The following is a 20,730-nucleotide window of genomic DNA, read 5'->3' as shown; positions in this document are numbered from 1 at the left end:
TATCTAGATTGGCCTTATCGAAATTTACCTTTTGTATATCCTAATTAAAACACCAGTGGGACACCTGGGTGTCTCAGTGGGTTAAGCCTCTGCCTTTGACTCAGGTCATGATCCCACAGTCCTGGGATCTAGCCCCATTGGGCTCTCTGCTCAGCAGGGAGCCTGCTTCCCCCTCTCTCTCTGCCTGCCGCTGCCTACTTGTGATCTCTGTCTAGCAACTAAATAAATAAAATCTTAAAAAAAAAACCACCCCAAAACACCAGAAACTCTCTGCCTGTTCAAATCATAGATCTTTTACTTTCTGCTTCTTCTATTTTGTTATAGAAATAACATGTAAGTAATCTGTATTAGAAAATATTGGTAAACAGGAAGAAAAAAAATCACCAAAATTCTTAACTTGCAGAGATAATCATTCTTAATATTTTTGCTTACTATTTATCTTTTGAGACATTTTTAGTGCAAATATCCACGTATATTTTAAAAATAAAAATGAGATCAAATTATATATATGGTATTTTGTGATTGGTTTTCTAATTTGTATCTCATGAGCACCTTTAGCTGTCAGGAAGAACAGAGCTGTGTGGTAGTTAGTTTCCAAGATGTTTGCCATCAGTTCCTTCCCTCTGTGTATGTTCATTCCAGTCCTCGTAGGGGGTGCAGAGTTTACGTCTTCCTGTATTTTCAGGCTGGGCTGGGCTGGGACTTCTTGAACCATTGGATTACAGCAGAAGTAATCCTACACCAATTCCAGCCCTAGCCGTTAAGAGGACTAGCAGTTTCTGCTTCTCTTCTTAGAAGGCTTACTCAGAGGAAAGCCATCCATCCTGTAAGGTGTGAGACAATGCTGAAGCTGCCATGCTTTGAGAAGGTCCAAACAAGCCACATGGAAAGGCTACGCGGAGGGAGTGATGCTGGCCATTTCCCACCTAGAGAGTTCAGTAGTGCCCCACCAGAGTTCATGTCTCCCTGGAGCCTCAGAATGTGGCCATATTCAGAAATGGCATCTTTGCAGATGTAATTAGTTAAGACGAGGTCGTACTGGAGTAGGTGGGCCCCTCCCCCACTTTTCGAAAAGATTTTATTTATTTATTTGACAGACAGAGATCACAAGTAGGCAGAGAGGCAGGCAGAGAGAGAGGGGGAAGCAGGCTCCCTGCTGAGCCCGAAGCGGGGCTTGATCCCAGGACCCTAAGATCATGACCTGAGCTGAAGGCAGAGACTTAACCCACTGAGCCACCCAGGCGTGTTTGGTGTTCTTATAAGAGAAGACACATAGAGACACAGAGACACAAGGACCCAGGAAGAAGGTCATGTGAACATAGAGGCAGTGATTAGAGTGATGTAGTTACAAGCCAAGGAATGCCAAGGATGACTGGGAGCCACCGGAAGCTTGGTAGAGACAAGGAAGCATTCTTCCCTAGAGACCTCAGAGGAGCATGACCTTGCTCATTGCTTGATTTCAGAGGTCTAGCTTCCATATCTGTGAGAGAAGAAATCTCTTTTGTCTTCAGTCACCCACCCCAGAGTTACCTGTTAGAGCAGCCCTTGGAAACTAACGTTAATAACAACTGTTCCAGTATTTCAGTGGAGGCCCCAGAGATATGAGGATGTTTCATTCCTGTCAAATATTATGTAGTGAATAGCCAAGGCTAGATGTATGGTCTCAGGTGAACTGCTTCGGAGACCCCAGCCCAATGCAGCCACCCCAGCTGAGGACTTAGTCATGGTGGAGCAGAGACAAACTGTTCCTGCTGTGTCCCTCAAATCACTGACCTACAGAATCGTGAGCATAATAAACAAGTTACTGTTTTGCACCAATAAGTTTTGTTTTGTTTTTTACTTTTTATTTTGAAATAATTTTAAACTTACAGGAAAGTTACAGAATAACCCATAGAGTTCCTGTTTACCCAGCTTCCCCTAACGTTAGCATCTTGTATAACCATAGTACAGTTGGCCCTAGAACAACATGGAATTGAACTTCATGGGTCCACTTATATGTGGATTTTTTACAGTACAGTCCTGTAAATGCATTGTCTCTTCCTTATGATTTTTTTTTGAAAATTTATTATTCATTTGAGAGAGAGAACATGAGTGGGAGAGGGAGAGGGAGAGAGAGAATCTGAAACAGACTCCATGCTGAGGTTGGAACCTGATGTGGGGCTCGATCTCACAATCCTGAGCTCATGACCTGAGCTGAAACCCAGAGTCAGATGCTCAACTGACTGTACCACCCAGGCACCCCTGTATGATTTTTTAAAAACACTTTAAAATTTAAATTCAATTAATTAACATATAATGTATTATTGGTTTCAGAGGTCCAAGCCTGTGATTCTTCAGTCTTATAAAATACACAGTGCTCATTACATCACATGCCCTCCTTAATGTCCATCACCCAGTTACCCCATCCCTCCACCCTCTATCCCCTCCAGCAACCCTCAGTTTGTTTCCTGCGATTAATAGTCTCTTATGGTTTTTCTCCCTCTCTGGTTTCATCTTGTTTTATTTTTTCCTCTCTTCCATTATGAGCCTCTGTTTTGCTTTTAAATTCCACATTATCAGTGAGATCATATAATAATTGTCTTTCTCTGATTGCCTTGTTTCTCTTAGCCTAAAACCCTCTAGTTCCATCCATGTTATTGCAAATGGCAAGATTTCATTTTTTGATGGCTGCATAATTTTCCATTGTATATATATACCACATCTTCTTTATCCGTTCATCTCTTGATGGACATCTAGGCTCTTTCCATAGTTTGGCTGTTGTGGACATTGCTGCTATAAATACTGGGGTGCAGGTGCCCCTTAGGATCACTACATTTGTATCTTTGGGGTAAATATCCAGTAGTGCAATTGCTGGGTCATAGGGTAGCTTTATTTTCAACTTTTTGAGGAACCTCCATTTTGTTTTCCGGAGTGGCTGCACCAGCTTGCATTCCCACCAACAGTGTAAAGGGTTCCCCTTTCTCCACATCCTCTCCAACACCTGTCGTTTCCTGACTTGTTCATTTTAGCCATTCTGACTGGTATGAGGTGGTATCTCACTGTAGTTTTGCTTTGTATTTCCCTGATGCCGAGGGATGTGGAGCATTTCTTCATGTGTCCATTGGCCATTTGTATGTCTTCTTTGGAGCAATGTCTGTTCATGTCTTCGGCCCATTTCTTGTCTGGATTATATGTTTTTTTGGGCATTGAGTTTGATAAGATCTATATAGATCTTGGATGCTAGTCCTTTATCTGATATGTCATTTGCAAATATCTTCTCCCATTTTGCTGGTTGTCTTTTGGTTTTGTTGACTGTTTCCTTTTCTGTGCAAAAGCTTTTTATCTTGATAAAGTCCCAATAGTTCGTTTTTGCTTTTGTTTCTCTAGCCTTTGGAGACGTGTCTAGCAAGAAGTTTCTGCACCCAAGGTTGAAGAGGTTGCTGCCTGTGTTCTCCTCTAGGATTTTTCTTTTTAGTATTAAAAAATTTTATTTAGTTATTCGAGTGAGAGAGAAATAGAAAGTGCACGTGAGAGAGAGCTTGTACTCTCCCTCAGAGGGAGAGGGAGAAGCAGGCTCCCCACTGAGCGGGGAACCCGACAAGGGCTCGATCTCAGGAGCCTGGGATTATGACCTGAGCTGAAGGCAGACGTTTAGCCAACTGAGCCACCCAAATGTCCTACTCCCCTAGGATTTTGATGGATTCCTGTCTCACATTTAGGTCTTTCATCCATTTTGAGTCTATTTTTGTGTGTGTGTAAGGAAATGATCTAGTTTCATTCTTCTGCATGTGTCTGTCCAATTTTCCCAACACCATTTTTTGAAGAGACTGTCTTTTCTCCATTGCGTATTCTTTCCTGCTTTGTTGAGGATTAGTTGACCATAGAATTGAGGGTTTATTTCTGGGTTTTCCATTCTGTTCCATTGATCTATGTGTCTGTTTTTGTGCCAGTACCATAGTGTCATGAGGATGACAGCTTTGCAATAGAGATTGAAGTCCGGAATTATGATGCCTCCAGTTTTGGTTTTCTTTTCCAACATTCCTGTCTATTTGGGGGTCTTTTCTGGTTCTCCTTGTGATTTTCTTAATAATATTCTCTTTTCTCCAGCTTACTCTATTTAAGAATACAGTGTATAATACTTATAACATATAAAATATATGTTAATTGACTATTTACATTATTGATAAGGCTTCTAGTTAACAAAAGGCCATTAGTAGAGTGTTTGGGGAGTCAAAAGGTATACATGGATTTTTGACTACGTGGGGAATCAGCACTTAACCCCCATGTTGTTCAAGGGTTGACTTTACAATGATCAACACTAAGAAGGTAATGTTGGTATAATACTATTAATTAAACTATAGGCCTTCTTAAAATCCCACCAGTTTTCCCACCTGTTTCCTTTTTATTTTCTAGTTTCCAACCTAGGATCCCATTTTGCATTTAGTTGTCATATTTTCTTAGTCTCCTCTAATTTGTGTTAAGTTCCTCAGTTTTCCCCTGTTTTTCTTATGGTCTTGACACATGTAGAGAGTACTTGTCAGCTGTTTTGTAAAATATCCTTCAATTTCAGTTTGTGTGATGTTTCTCCTTATTTAGGTAGAGGCTATGCATGTTTGGCAAGAATACTCCAGAAATAACGGGCTCTCACTCAGTCACACTCAGGGTACTGAAAGTTAATGTCTTATATCACTGGTGATGGTAACCTTGAAAACTTGGGTTAAGTTGGTGTCTGCCAGGTTTCTCTATTGTAAAGTTACTAATTTTCCTTTTATAATGAATAAATATCTTGGAGGAGGTACTTTAAGATTATGCAAGTATCTTGTTTTTCCTCAAACTTTTGTCCACTAGTGTTAGCATCCATTAGTAGATCTTGCCTGCAGTAATTATTATTGCTTGGCACTAAATTTTGGGTGATTCTTTTAATGTAACAGTAGACAACTGGAATGATTTACATCAGCATTTAAAAATTTTTGAAAAATTTGGGTATAGTTGACACACAATGCTACATTCATTTCAGGTGTACAACATGGTCACTCAACAAGTTTGTACGTTATCCTGTCTTCACCACAAGTATAGCTCCCATCTGGCCTGGAACATCACTATTACAGTATCATTGACTATATTCCTTATGCTGTGTCAGCATTATTTTTAATGACTTCCTACATGGATGTACCATAATTTATTTAACTAATATTCTGCTGTTAAACATTTAGATTATTTTCTTTGTTTTTCAGTTTTTTCAATTATGCATAAGGCTGTGATAACCTCCTTGGGAAATTATTCTTATTATGACCTGCAATAATTGAAAAATTAGGTTGAAAACTAGGTTGAAAAAATGGCCCCCAGGAGATCAAATCCCTAGATCCACATCAAATCCTTAGAAGCTGTCAGTGTTTCCCTATTTGGAAAAAGGCTCTTTGCAGATGTGAGTAAGTTAAGGATTTTAAGATGAGGAGATAATTGTGGATATGGAGGAGGGCTCTAAGTGCCATCATCAGTCCCCTCATAAGAGGAGGCAGAAGAAGAAACACACGGAAGAGAAGACCATGTGCAGGAGGAGGCAGAGGTTGGAGACCCAACAGTGGATTTAATAGTTGTTTTAAACTTCACTTATTCAAAATGAAGTTACAATTTGTATCTCTGTGATAATTAAGGAGGTTGTATATTTATTCTTTTAGCCATTTTGTGAATTACTTGTTCTTTTGTAAAATGAGGTGTTCCTTTTTATTGATTTGAAGGACTACTTTATGTATTAAGGGTACTATTTCTTTGGCTATAATAAATACCAAAAACATTTCTTTTCTAAGTAATTATTTTTAGTTTTGTGGTATTTCTTTGCTCACCCAAACTTAATATTTTTTATTTAGCTAAATCAGTCATTTCTTCTTCTTCTTCTTTTTTTCATTGATTGTTGCTCTGCTTAAAAAGACATTTTCTAGTATAAGATGACATGAAAATGTACCTGTGTTGGGCTCCTGGGTGACTCAGTCGGTTAAGCTCTGCCTTCAGCTCAGGTCATGATCCTGGGGTCCCGGGATTGAGTCCCACATTGGGCACCCTGCTCAGCAGGGATTCTGTTTCTCCCTCTCTCTCTGCCCCTCCCCTGGCTTATGCTCTGTCTCACTCAGTCCCTCAAGTAAATAAATAAAATCTTAAAAAAAAAGTGTACCCATGTTTTCCTTTAGTATAGTTATTATTTTATAAAAAAGTAAAATATTAATCCAATTAGAACTCATTTTGTTCTGATATATGAGGTAGAGAGTTGATTTGGTGATTTTCCCCCTCATTTTGTTAGCTAACATCAAAAGATCAGAAATAACAGAAATAAAAGCAATGAATCACCAAAGTAGTAATCAGTAAAAGTTTATTGTACACACATCAAAAAGGCAGCTTGTAAACTGGGAACACTAAAACCAAAACATGGAATGAGGCTCAGGGACATTTTGTTATAAAGTAGAATGGTTACTTCATATCAATTTTGGAGAACACTTGAGGTTTTGCTTATGATTTCCAGAGACATAAGCAAGAGATGACCCAGGTCAAGTTAGCCTTGCAAAAGAAGCTAAATTAAGTTTTGTTTATATGACTAAGCTGTTGTTTTTTTAATTTAATTTTTAGAAGATTTTATTTATTTATTTGACAGAATGAGAGAGAGCACAAGCAGAGGGAGAGGGAGAAGCAGGCTCCCTGTTGAGCAGGGAGCCCTATGCAGGGCTCAATTCCAGGACCCTGGGATCATGACCTGAGCTGAAGGCAGATGCTTAACCCGCTGAGGCACTTGGACAACCCCTTTTTTTTCTAATTTGAGAGAGAGAGAGAGAGTGAGAGCAAGTGAGTATGAGCATGAATGGGGGGAGGGGGAGAGTGAGTGAGAGACTTGCAAGCAGACTCCCTACTGAATGTGGAGCCTGATGCAGGCTCCATCCCAGGACCCTGAGATCATGACCAAGATCAAGAGGTGGCCACTTAACTCACTGAGCCACTGAGGTGCCCCAGCCTCATTTGTTTTTTATTTTAACACTAGTTATCTCAATACCTTTTATTGGATAATCCATCATTTCCTCATTTATTTGAAATGCTGACTTTATCTTGCTCTAATTGGGTCTTTTCCCAAGTTTTCTATTCTCTTCCATTAATATTTCTATCTGTGCTGATGTCAGTATTATACTTAAAAAATTATTGTAGCTTTGTGATACATTTTACTAGGACAGGTATATTGTCTTTTTCAAAAAGGTTTTTGCAATAACGTGTTTTCTCAAGTCTATTTTTCTCTTTGAGAGTTGTTTAGCAGGGAGTCCACTATTTAAGAAAAAAGACTGCAAAGCACCTCTAAGCTTTTAGGTTATAGAATGCTATTTTATTAACTTAAATGTCTGAAGGCTATTGTCTGAAGATAATCTGTCTTGAAAATTACGATTTCTTATATATATATTTTTTATGTCTGTCAGTAATTCTGTACCTTCATAGAACCAAGACTGCATTCATTTTTCCAAATAAGGAACATGGACAGTATCAGGAATATAATTCTGGATATGACAGTATCTCAGCATCTGTATTTCAGGAAGTGGAGCTCAATGCTGATTTCTCTAGTGGATGTTGCATTTCTAAGAGGTGGTACCTACCTCCCTCCTGTGGTTGACTCTGGAGCAGGAACTGTGAAACAGGATCCATGTAGCTTTTTAAAAATTTTTTAAATTATTTTTTTAAATTTTTATTTATTTTTAAAATTTCTTTTCAGTGTTCCAGAATTCATTGTTTATGAACCACACCCAGTGTTCCATGCAATACGTGCCCTCCTTGATACCCACCACTAGGCTCACCCAACCTCCCACTCTCCTCCCCTCCAAAACCCTGAGTTAACTCCTCAGAGTCCACAGTCTCTCATGGTTCGTCTCTTCCTCCGATTTCCCCCACCTCCCTTCTCCTCTCTATCTCCACATGTCCTCCATGTTATTTTGACATTAACCTTTTCAGGCATAGAGTTCACTACCAAATGAACTTTTTGGCCTTGCGGGACAAGACTTTTGTTTTCATTTGTCTTGTCTTCACCATCAGACCAGAACCATCAAATACACTTCACTTTTAAAGCTCATGCCATGTGTATTCGGCTTAAACTTGTAGAGCTCCCTGTTGTAGCTTTGGAGTCACGTGACTACTATAGCCCTTGCAGACATTTGCAGTACCGTTAGATTAGTACCAATGTTCTAACATGGAAATTAGCTGGGCTTCATGAGCTGAAAGCTGGAGTTACCAGGGACTCGAAACCTATGTTCAGGGAGAATCACTGGTTTAAACATTATCGCGTTAGAGTTTCAATGTTTAGGTTTTGAATTCTTAGTCAATTATTATGTATTGGCAGTATTTATTGTGCTCAGAGCAGACAAAATGCAAAAGTAGGGTCAATGAAAAAGGACTGGGAGTTAGAGACACTGTTAGGTGAACTGGATGTCTATTGGTTTTCACTTCTGCTGCTGTCTGTAGCTCATGCCAGACTGGTGTGCCCAAGGGAAGGGACGGTGTTATTTTTTATTTTATTTTATTTGTCTTAGTGACCGGTCTTTTAGAAAAGGCAAATTCCTTAGTGAAATTTCCTACTGGTTTTTTAAATCATAGGCATATTTTTAACAGTATCTGATTTTTAAACATCTTAAAAACCAAAGGAGATATTTACTTTGGACTACATTATTAGGCTAATTACACATTTTTTTCTTTACATTTTACATGACATAGTTATTACCTCATTCCCAGAGAGGAAACTTTTGGAATCTTCAGTCTAAGAAAGGTATTATTAGCAGAGGATTTTCACTGTATGTATAAAATAGAAATGTAAGAGTCCAGTCTGACCACAGAGCAGTGATTTTAGTCTCTAATTCCTCCTATTACAACATAGTTGCATATTATAAAATGAAAGTACTTAAATTTCTTCCATTCTGAGACTAATTTCTTTCCCATGTTATTCACTGAACTTCGGCTACCTCCCTAAATTAAAAGAATGAAATTAAAACAAACAATTATTTTGTTTAGCTGTAAGTGTTAAAGTAAAATGTTTCTATGAGGCTTATGGAAACAGAAATCTTTTACCCTGTTCCGTCCCTAATTTTTTCTTTGTTACTGACAAAGCACAAAGCCCTTATAGATAATCCAGTAGGTGGCAGCATCTAGTTAAAATACACACATTAAAAATTAGAGTCTGAAAGAATTTAGAGCCAGACTTATTTAGACTTGAACTTCATTTTTTTAATTAAAAAAATTTTTTTTAGACTTGAACTTTAAATGCGTATCTATATACATACCCAAATCTCCCTTCCGCCTCTTTTCTTTTAAAAGAAGAGAGAGAAATTCTAAGGATGAATATTCTTCCTTATCTTCCCCAGTCATTTGCTTAACCTTTTATTTATGAATAATTTGAGGGACTTCGGGCTGGTGGTAAAATGGCAATTTCCAACCAGATTTTCAGGCACGAAATATATCTTAGCCCCATCTGACATCACAAAGAACCAACAGCAAAACAAATGAAAAGATCTTGGTTGTTGAGTTATGAATTTAATTTTATTGATAAGTATAAACTCAAGTGGGGCCTTGACACCAAGAAAAAGATAAAAACCATGTTAAATTGACTTTATTTTTTTACCACATTTTGACTTGATAATCCAGAGTTAATAACTTCAACTTTAACTATTGAGATGCTGAAGTAGATTATATTGCACTTGGTAGAGAGATTTAAAGTCTTTCCACCCCATTTTGAGGGGCCCCTTTTGATAGAGAAATCTGGTGAAAATCAAAACTCCTTACCATACCAGGAGTTTCCCCTTAGTTTTTAGCATTTCTCTGATAGATAGAGACAGAATTCTGTGCTCTCTGGGGCAAAGATATCTAATGATGGAATTATTGTTCAACATCAGTGTTTTTGATGGAATTTATTCCTTTTTCCTTTGTCACGTTGGCTTCTGTGATTCCAGCTCTAAATTTATAAATGCGTGTAAGCACAACACAGCAGCCTCTAATGATCTAAAAATACCTCGTTGAAATGCTTCTCTGTGAAATTCAGTTATATGCCACTTCTGCTCATAAATGTTAAGCTTGAATATTCTAAGAAAATATGGTAGTTTCTTTCAGCTCTGATTTGCAGAGGATTAAGGGAGAAAGTCAGTTGTGGTAATCAGGATGGTTAAGGATTTTTTATTTTAACCTCTGTTACAGTCTTAGTGTTGCCGAGCAATGTGTTTTGTATTCTCCAAAGCGGTTATTCCAAATGCTTACTGTGTTTTTAACCACCTGTTTTTGGCAAGTCCTTCACTCTGGCCTGCTTACTGTCCAGAGAAAACAACCACTCAGGTGAGACTCCCTTCCACATTCTTTCCTTCTGTCTCTAAACTGCACTGTGTTCTCCTTCAACCCCTATCTTTCTTATCGTAGATTGAAGGAAGGTGCTGTTCTTCAAGGCCAAGGTCAACAACATCCCATCCTTTTCACTCTGCCCCTGGTTCCTGATCCATCCATTATTCTGTGACAATCACCTAGAGCGTCTGCCAGTCCTCTGTCTCCTTCCCTTCAGCTTACTATGTTTGAATCTTGTCCTAAAACAGAAAGAATCATCAGACCAGCCAAACATACAAATAAGATTTTATAAAGACTTAGTGTTGAAATTTATAAATATGTTTCATTATCTAATATTTAAACTATCATCAAGTTTTTTCTATCTTGACAAACTTATTTAATGTTTTAAAATCAATATATTTATTTATTTTTTAAAGATTTAATTTATTTACTTGAGAGAGAGAGAGTGCAAGCAAAAGAGAGAGCGAGTCAGGGTGGGGAGCAGCAGAGGGAGAGAGAGAAACAGGCTTCCCACTGAGCAGGGAGCCCGATGCCGGGCTTGATCCCAGGACCCTGGGACCATGACCTGAGCTGAAGGCAGATGCTTAACCAACTGAACCACCCAGGAGCCCCTAAAATCAATACATTTAAATACTATATGAGTTTTATTTTTGGTTAGTATTTCTTGGTTATAAAGGATTATTCTTTTAATATAGTACCAGATTTGAATGGCTGAATTTACTCAGAATTTTTGGGTCTGTATTCATAAGTGAGATTTGCTGTGTGTGTGTGTGCGCGCGCACGTGTGCGCGCGCCCACATGCATATGTGTTCTGGTGTTGACGGTAGAGGTTGGGTTGGGAGGGTGTGTGTATATGCTTTGTTAGGCTATGTTAACTTCATAAAATGATTGGGGCTGGCTGTTCATTTATTTCTATGCTTTGAAATAGTTTATATAATGTGGGGATTATCTGTTCCCTAAAAACTTGAAAGATTTCACTGGAAAAACCATCTGGTTCAAATAATTTCTTGGAGGCAATTCTCTGACTCTTTTCTCAACTTCTTTCATATTTACTATTATATTTCAGTTTTCTAGTCTTCTGAGTCAATTCTGGCAATACATCCATGTCAGTGAGATTTCAAAGCATCCATTTCACCAAGATTGAACATTTTACTAATAAAATTTCATAGAGTATTTTAAAAGAAGAATTCTCTTTATTGTTTATTATGCCACATTTCTTATTTCTGATTTCATCCCTGTTTTCCTTCTCTCTTTTCTATCTAAAAGTTTTTTTCAAAGTTAACTTTTTTAAAGCACAGTTTTAGATTTACAGAGAAATTAGGACAATAGGGTAGTGATTTCACATATACAACCAGTTTCCCCTATTATTAGTATAGTATGATACATTTGTTATAATTAATGAACCAATATTGATACATTATTATTAACTAAAACCTACACTTTCTTTGGACTTTTAGTTTCTACCCTTTTTTTTTCTGTTCCACGGTTCCATCCAGGATGCCACATTATATTAGTACATGCGTCCTCATGTCTCCTAAGCCACGCTTGGCTGTGCACTTTCTCAGACTTTTGATGATTTTGGCAGTTATGAGGAATACTCATTAAGTATCTTGTAGAATTTCCAGCAGTTGCGATTTATCCATGTTTTTCTCGTGATTTGATGAGAGTTGTATGTTCTTGGGAGGATGACTACAAAGTCCCAAGTGCCATTTTCATTCCATCACATCATACTATCCACACAACTTATCACTGTGGATGTCAGCCTTGATCACCTGGCTAAGGAGGTGTTTGTCAGATTTCTCCGCTCTAAAGCTCTTCAGTTTTTCCCCTTTCCATCCTGTCTCTGGAAGAAAGTTACTATTTGCAGCCCATTCTTGAAGACTGGGGAGTTATGCTTCTCCTCCTTGAAGGAGGGGTAGTTACATAAATTATTTCGAATTATTCTGCAATTATTTCTGTGAAATTATTTGAATTATTTTACTTTTGTCTATTCTTCCCATGTATTCAATCATTTCTTTATATCAATATAGACTTGTGGATATTTATTTTATACATTGGATTATAGTAATCTAATATCCCTTTATTTTGCTGCTCAGATTTTTCCAGTTTTGGTCATTGGGAGCTCATTCAGTTGACTCCTGTGTCCCTTTTTTTGGGGGGGGAGCGGGGACAGAGGTAAAGGGAGCTCTGTCTCAAAACCCTGAGATCATGACCTGAGCTGATTCTGAAGCCAAGATTTGTATGCTCAACCGACTGAGCCTCCCAGGGTCCACTACTACACTCCTGTGTCCCTTTGATGTACCTCCAGCATTGCCAGTTTTGTTTTGTTTTGTTGTTACTTTTGTTTTGTTGTTGTTGTTTTTGTTGTTGCCTTACTTTCTGGCACTACAGGATGCACCAGACTCAGCTTGTATATTTCCTTTTTCCCCCCCAGCTTGTGTATTTCCTGAGTCCTAGAATCAGTTGTCTCTTCAGGGAGCCCTGGTTCCTCTGATTGGAGAATGATATTAGAAACCAAGATCTGGTTGCTAGGTGTGCTTGTTGCTACTGGGGAGTCATTGATTCTAGGCCCTCTAAGGAAGGAAATATTTGTGGGTATGCTAACCTGTTATATACCTTGTCTATAAATATTTCTATGTGTAACCATCTGTATCTATATTAAGCAAAACAAGGATTCATACTGATGTCTCCAAGTTTATTCTTTTACCACGTGAATCATTCTAACCTTTTCCTCTTCCTTATCTGTAACCCCTACTCCAACGTGAGAAACCTGGCTCTTGACACTGTTTCTCCCTGCACTTGTTGCTCAATTCCAGTAGATGTGTAGTGATAGTAAAATTGTTAACCTAAGTTAACAATTAACTAAGTTGACAACTTAGTCAACTGGAGTTCTGTGCTCAGGCGCGGTCCCTGCTGCCTTGAGTCTTGCAGACTCCTCTCGTTTCCACAGACACTTAAGATGAGCACCTTTTCCCCCTACCGCCCTCAGTGAGATTGTTTCAGACATTTGTAATATGGTTAAATTGTTTGGTCACATTCTGCATTCCATCTTGGGATTCTCCGACATCCTAAATGATATTTTGAAATCTTTCATTCATTAAGTTTCACTCTTTGTGTTGTGAAGCTATAGATTGTCAAAATGCATAGTTTCATGGAACCAGCTTTAAAATATCATACAGAGTAGTTTTAACACTGTGAAAAATTCCCTGTGTGAATTCCCAGTCAACCCTCCCTCCTCCCCCCACACCTCTAGATGCTTCTGACCTTTTAACCATCTCTATAGTTTGCCTTTTCCAGAATGTTATATAATTGGAACCACACAGTACATAGCCTTTTCAGATTGGGTTCTTTCACTTAGCAATATGCCTTTAAGATTCATCAGTATCTTTTTGTGGCTTGATAACTGCTTTCTTTTTGTCACTGAGTAATATTTCATTCTATGGATATACCACAGTTTGTTTATACCTTGACCAATTGAAAGGTATCTTGACTGCTTCCAGTTTTTGGTCACTGTGAATTAAACTGCTTTAAACATTCTATGTGGGGGTTTTTTTTGTGGACTAAATTTTCAATTTACTTAGATAAATATCCAGGAGCAGCATAGCTAGAACATATGGGAAAGCTATTTAACTTTGTAAGAAACTGCCTGTCTTCCAAGTTTTTTTTGTGGACTAAATTTTCAATTTACTTAGATAAATATCCAGGAGCAGCATAGCTAGAACATATGGGAAAGCTATTTAACTTTGTAAGAAACTGCCTGTACCATTTTGTATTCCCACCAGCAAAGAATGGGAGTTTCTGTTGCTTTGCAACCTTGGCAGCAATTGGTATTATTTTTTGGATTTTAGCCATTCTAATAGGTATACAGTGGTATCTCATTGTTGTTTTAATTTGCATTTGCATTTCCCTAATGGCAAATGATATTGACTATCTTTTCAGGTGTTCATTTGCTCTCTGTATATTTTCTTTCGTGAGTTGTCTGTTCAGATCCTTTGCCCATTTAACAAAATTGGGTTGTTTTCTTACTGTTAAGTTTTAAGTGCTTTGTATGTTTTGGATACAAATCCTTTATCACCTATGTATTTTGTAAGTATTTTCTTCTAGCCTGTGGCTTGTCTTTTTGTTCTCTTTACAGTGTCTTTTGTAGAGCAGAAGTTTTTAATTTTAATAAAGTTCAATATACCAATTTTATTCTTTCATGGATCATGCTTTTGGTGGTGTATATGAAAACTCATCACCAAACCCAAGAGCACATGGATTTTTCTCTGTGTTTTCCTTCAAAAGTTTTACAGTTTTGCATTTTACATTTAGTTGAATTAATGTTTATGAAAAGTATAAGGTCTCTGTCTAGATTTGTGTATGTCCCTCTGTCCCTCCTCCCCTCCCTCCCTTCCTTCCTTCTTTCCTTCCTTGCTACCTTCATTCCTTTCTTTTTTTGCATACGGACATCCAGTTATTCTAGCACCATATTAAAGAAATCATCCTCTCCCCACTGAATTGCCTTTGCTCTTTTATTAAAGATCAGTTGACTATATTTTTGTGGGTCTGTTTCTGAACTCCCTATTCTGTTCCAGTGGTCTGTTTTTTCACCGAAAACATGTGATCTTGATTACAAATAGTGTTTTCTGTTTTTAAAATTACACTTGTACATTTTTCTTTTTATATGTTCAAGAGCCAGTTTTGAATTTCTTTGCTCATTCTAGCTTTTATTATTATTATTATTATGTCTTTTCTTAACCTTGTTATTATTTTCTCTAGCTTCTTCAGTTAAATTAGTTAAACTCATTTCATTTTCTGGTAAAATATGTATCTTAGTCTGCTAGGTAGGGCTGTCATAAAAAAAAAATACCACAGGTTGTGTGGCTTAACCAGCAGAAATTTATTTTCTCACAGCTCTGGAGGTTAGAAGTCCAAGATCAATGTGCTGGAAAATTCTTTTTTCGGTGAAGTCTCTCTTCCCAGCTTGCAGATGTCCACCTTCTCTCTGTGTCCTCATGACCTTTTCTCTGTGCCAAGGGAAGTGGGGAAGGGGATAAAGATATCTCTGGTGTCTTTCCCTTTTCTTATAAGGCCACAAGTTCTATTAGATCAGGGCCCCACCCAACGACCTTATTTAGCTTTGATTATCTCCTCGAAGGCCCTGTCTTCAAACACAGGCACACTGGAGGTTAGGGCTTCAACATACACATTTTGGAAGGATACAGTTTGGTCTATAACAATATGATGAAAGCAGCACTGTTATGAATTTATTTCCAAATATAGCTTTATCTCTAAAGTGCATTCTTTCGTATGTGATGTTATCACTGTTCTCTATACATTGTTATTGTGTTCTTCTTTTTTTTTCTTTTTTTCTTCTTATTTTCTTATTGATCTAATAGTTAATTGGAAAATTAGGGTGCCTTTCCCTTGTTCTCCAGAATTTTTTTATAAGCCCTATATTTTAAAAGCTAATATAGAAATAATATTGCTTTGATATTTTGAATTTATTGAAATTAGAGTCTAGTAGAATGGTTCTCAATTCTCAGGGACATTTGGATATGTGCATTTTTGGTTGGCATTGTGATGTGTCGTGGGGGAGGGCTTCATGTAGTTCATAGGGTTAAGAACTTCTAGATCTCCATGCTGTAGGCCAGCCATGAGGAGCTGTGGGGTGTGTGTGTGTGTGTGTGTGTGTGTGTGTGTGTGTGTGTGTGTGTAAGAGACAGAGGGAGGGAGAGAGAGAGAGAGAGAGCATGCAGAGGGTGAATTTCAGGCCCTGTCTTCCTCTAAACATGGCTCACTGCCATTGCTGCTTTGTGGCTATCATGTAAATGTGGAGCACTCTGTATGGAGTCTCCTTTCAGAGTTCCAGGTATGTAGTGAGGCAGAGCCCACTCTGCTCTGAGTTTCCTCATTTTCTTTGGGGGTTTCAATCCAGTTTGGGATGTCATCTACCTTCAAGGGAATATGTATCAGGGAGCAGCCTCCCACCTGGGTTGCTCATGTCTACTCTAACCTCATTTCCTCTGATGCTGTTCTAGATCCTTCTACACTGTCTGGGATGGGCTTTAGTTTCTTCCTTAGTTGGCAGAAAACAACTTAAATCCCATCCCAATGTTTCTCTTTTAAGACTCTTATTTAAAGTGTGCTCAGGGGGCACCTGGGTGGCTCAGTGGGTTAAAGCCTCTGCCTTAGGCTCAGGTTATGATCCCAGGGTCCTGGGATCAAGACCCGCATCAGGCTCTCTGCTCAGTGGGGAGCCTTCTGCCTCCTCTCTCTCTCTGCCTCCTCTCTCTCTCTGCTTGCCTCTCTGGCTATTTGTAATCTCTGTCTGTCAAATAAATAAATAAAATCTTAAAGTGTGCTCAGTCCTTCAAACTCTGACTCTTGATCTCTGAAGAGAGATTTTTTGGTCCCCACATAAATACTCATAGTGAGGAGAGGAATCTTTTAAAATTTCCTATTACATTTAATTTTGATATAATTTCAGACTTTTGATATAATTTCAGACTTTTCAAGAAAAGCACAAAGAATTTTCAAAAGCCCTTTATCCAGATTCTCTAAGTGCTAACATGTTGCCACATTCGCCTCTGTCTCTCTACGTGTGTGTCCCCTCCATCTCCCTCTTCACACAAGAACACTTGCCTGTGTGCATGCACACACACGCACAAGTCAGGAAATCAGCATCGATTCACTACTATTGTCCAGTCTACAGGTTTTCTTCATATTTGGCCAATTGTCCCACTAAAATCCTTTCTATCAAAAGAAAATTGATAGATCAAAAGAAAACTGGTCCTGTATTGCACTGCATTGTCATGTCTCTTTAGTCATTCTTTGTATTTTATGACACTGGCATTTTTGAAGACTATAGGGTTGATGTTTTGTAGACCGTTCCCCAGTCTGGTTTGTTTCTATTTCAATAAAATTAGGTTCAGGTTATTCATTTTTGACAGGAATCCCACTGTGTCCTCAGTGGATCCTATCAGAAGGTATGTGAGGTCGATTGTCTCATAACTGGTGAGGTGAACCTTGATTACTTGGTTAAGGTGGTGTCTGTCAGGTTTCTCCACTGTAAAGGTACTAGCTTTCCTTTTGTACTGAGTAAGTCATCTTGTGGGGAGGTACTATGAAGCTGTTGTATCATTCTTCAAATTTTCAACCACTACTTTTACCATCCATGGGTGATTCTTTTTTTTTTTTTTTAAGATTTTATTTATTTATTTGTCAGAGAGAGAGAGGGAGAGAGAGAGAGCGTGAGCACAGACAGAGGCAGAGGGAGAAGCAGGCTCCCCGCCAAGCAAGGAGCCCGATGCGGGACTCTATCCCAGGACGCTGGGATCATGACCCGAGCCGAAGGCAGCTGCTTAACCAACTGAGCCACCCAGGCGCCCCCCATGGGTGATTCTTACACGAATCAATTATTATGATGATGGTTACCCACTGACTATTTTCTAATTCCATTACTTCTTCTATAGTAATCCGTTTTGTTTTTGTTTTACTGTAAGGAAGAGTTTTCTAAAGGAGGACTTTGGAAATTCAGAAAATGCTTTCTCTTTTCTCTTGAGGAGTTAAGCTCCTGCAGTTGAATAACTGACTTTCAAAACTGTTGTCCTTTAAGCTCAAAGCTGAGCTGTGAGGCCTTTTGCTCTAAGCTGTGCCCATCTTCCATCTGAGGTTTGGAGAATACAGAATACCACTGACACCACTGGTGAATAGCCACAGGATCACAAGAGTAAGTTTAGCCTAGGAAAAGCCCTTAGGTTAAAATTATCTCCAAATACCACCTTGCTATAACAGTTTTTAGTATTGCAAGTTTTCATATCCTTGTGTCTTTCTAGGTGCTTCTGTGTAAAAGTGAGCAAAATTGCCAGTAAGAAGGAGTTATGGGATCAAAAATAAATATATTACCACTTGAAAAGAACTTTAAGCCTTTCTGTCTTTTACACAAAAGTAGCTTACCCCTCTCCCACCCAAGGCTTCCAACACTGATTTGCTAGATTAACTCATCAAAGATTATACAGGATTAACATTGTAATGTCAGTTCCAGTGATGCTCCATTGTTTTGAATTCCAAATTAGGGAATTGGAATTGATACATTTCTTTTTACACTCAGACGTTGTATGTTTTAAATTGGGTGATATTTGTGTGTGGGGGTGAATGTATCTTCTGCCAAATTCCTTTGCCTATATCATCTTTAAGAGGGTGCTTGAACCAGGTTTGTTTCAGAGATAGAGTCTCTCGTGTTGACCTAGAGACTTAGAAGGAAAGGATACTTGTTTATGTTAGCAGTTTCTTGCAGTTAGCATCTACATTAGCTAATGGGAGAAAATAAAATCAATTACACTGAAAGAAGAAGAGTTGAAAAAAACCCAATTTCCTTATTTCTTTATGGGTATTAGCCCAAGAGCACAAATCCCAAAGCTATCCCAAAGCTATCCCAGAGAAAGAAAGCTAACTGCTTAGAGTCTCCTAGTTTTCTCATTCAAATGTATGTTTTTATCTTAATGACCATATATCTGAAATCTTTATTTGGGGATCTAAAAAGAAAAATACAAGGTTATTCGGTGTGCATATTCTCTATATTATGGATGTTGGAATTTGGATACATTAACTCCAGAGAGTTAATGTGGTATTTTAGGATACCCTTGTACATTCTCTTTGCATAGAAGTCCTAGGGAAATGCTTTTTGACTATCTTGATTTTCTGCTGTTTGTTTCAGCGGCTGTATATAAAGATGATTATCATTTCTACCTGGAAGTGACATCTTTTTTTTTTTTTTTTAATTTTTTATTTATTTTCAGCGTAACAGTATCCATTGTTTTTTCACCACACCCAGTGCTCCATGCAATCTGTGCCCTCCCTAATACCCACCACCTGGTTCCCCCACCCTCCCACCCCGCCCCTTCAAAACCCTCAGGTTGTTTTTCAGAGTCCATAGTCTCTCATGGTTCACCTCCCCTTCCAATTTCCCTCAACTCCCTTCTCCTCTCCATCTACCCTTGTCCTCTATATTATTTGTTATGCTCCACCAATAAGTGAAACCATATGATACTTGACTTTCTCTGTTTGACTTATTTCACTCAACATAATCTCTTCCAGTCCTGTCCATGTTGCTACAAAAGTTGGGTATTCGTCCTTTCTGATGGAGGCATAATACTCCATAGTGTATATGGACCACATCTTCCTTATCCATTCATCCGTTGAAGGGCATCTTGGTTCTTTCCACAGTTTGGCGACCGTGGCCATTGCTGCTATAAACATTGGGGTACAGATGGCCCTTCTTTTCACTACATCTGTATCTTTGGGGTAAATACCCAGCAGTGCAATTGCAGGGTCATAGGGAAGATCTATTTTTAATTTCCTGAGGAATCTCCACACTGTTCTCCAAAGTGGCTGCACCAGTTTGCATTCCCACCAACAGTGGAAGAGGGTTCCCCTTTCTCCACATCCTCTCCAACACACGTTGTTTCCTGTCTTGCTAATTTTGGCCATTCTAACTGGTGTAAGGTGGTATCTCAATGTGGTTTTGATTTGAATCTCCCTGATGGCTAGTGATGATGAACATTTTTTCATGTGTCTGGTAGCCATTTGTATGTCTTCCTTGGAGAAGTGTCTGTTCATATCTTCTGCCCATTTTTTAATATGATTATCTGTTTTGTGTGTGTTGAGTTTGAGGAGTTCTTTATAGATCCTGGATATCAACCTTTTATCTGTACTGTCATTTGCAAATATCTTCTCCCATTCCGTGGGTTGCCTCTTTGTTTTGATGACTGTTTCTTTTGCTGTGCAGAAGCTTTTTATCTTGATGAAGTCCCAGAAGTTCATCTTTGCCTTTGTTTCCTTCGCCTTTGGAGACATATCTTGAAAGAAGTTGCTGTGGCTGATATCAAAGAGGTTACTCCCTATGTTCTCCTCGAGGATTCTGATGGATTCCTGTCTCACGTTGAGGTCTTTTATCCATTTCGAGTTTATCTTTGTGTACGGTGTAAGAGAATGGTCAAGTTTCATTCTTCTACATATAGCTGTCCAGTTTTCCCAGCACCATTTATTGAAGAGACTGTCTTTTTTCCACTGGATATTTTTTCCTGTTTTGTCAAAGATTATTTGACCATAGAGTTGAGGGTCCATATCTGGGCTCTCTACTCTGTTCCACTGGTCCATGTGTCTGTTTTTATGCCAGTACCATGCTGTCTTGGTGATCACAGCTTTGTAGTAAAGCTTGAAATCAGGTAACGTGATGCCACCAGTTTTATTTTTGTTTTTCAACATTTCCTTAGCAATTCGGGGTCTCTTCTGATTCCATACAAATTGTAGTATTATTTGCTCCAGCTCTTTGAAAAATACTGGTGGAATTTTGATTGGAATGGCATTAAAAGTATAGATTGCTCTGGGCAGTATAGACATTTTAACGATGTTTATTCTTCCCATCCAAGA

General features: G+C 38.4%; 1 protein-coding gene across 1 annotated transcript in view; it reads left to right on the top strand.

Moving 5' to 3' along the window:
* FSIP1 (fibrous sheath interacting protein 1) overlaps positions 1 to 20,730 on the top strand; it is a gene marked incomplete at both ends in the record, with an annotated part of 174,027 nt that overhangs the window by 10,855 nt on the left and 142,442 nt on the right. The window lies entirely within an intron of this gene.

This window comes from Martes martes (assembly GCF_963455335.1).
Source record: "Martes martes genome assembly, chromosome: 7".
Taxonomy (NCBI): domain Eukaryota; kingdom Metazoa; phylum Chordata; class Mammalia; order Carnivora; family Mustelidae; genus Martes; species Martes martes.
This window is presented reverse-complemented; position numbering and strand designations above follow the sequence as displayed.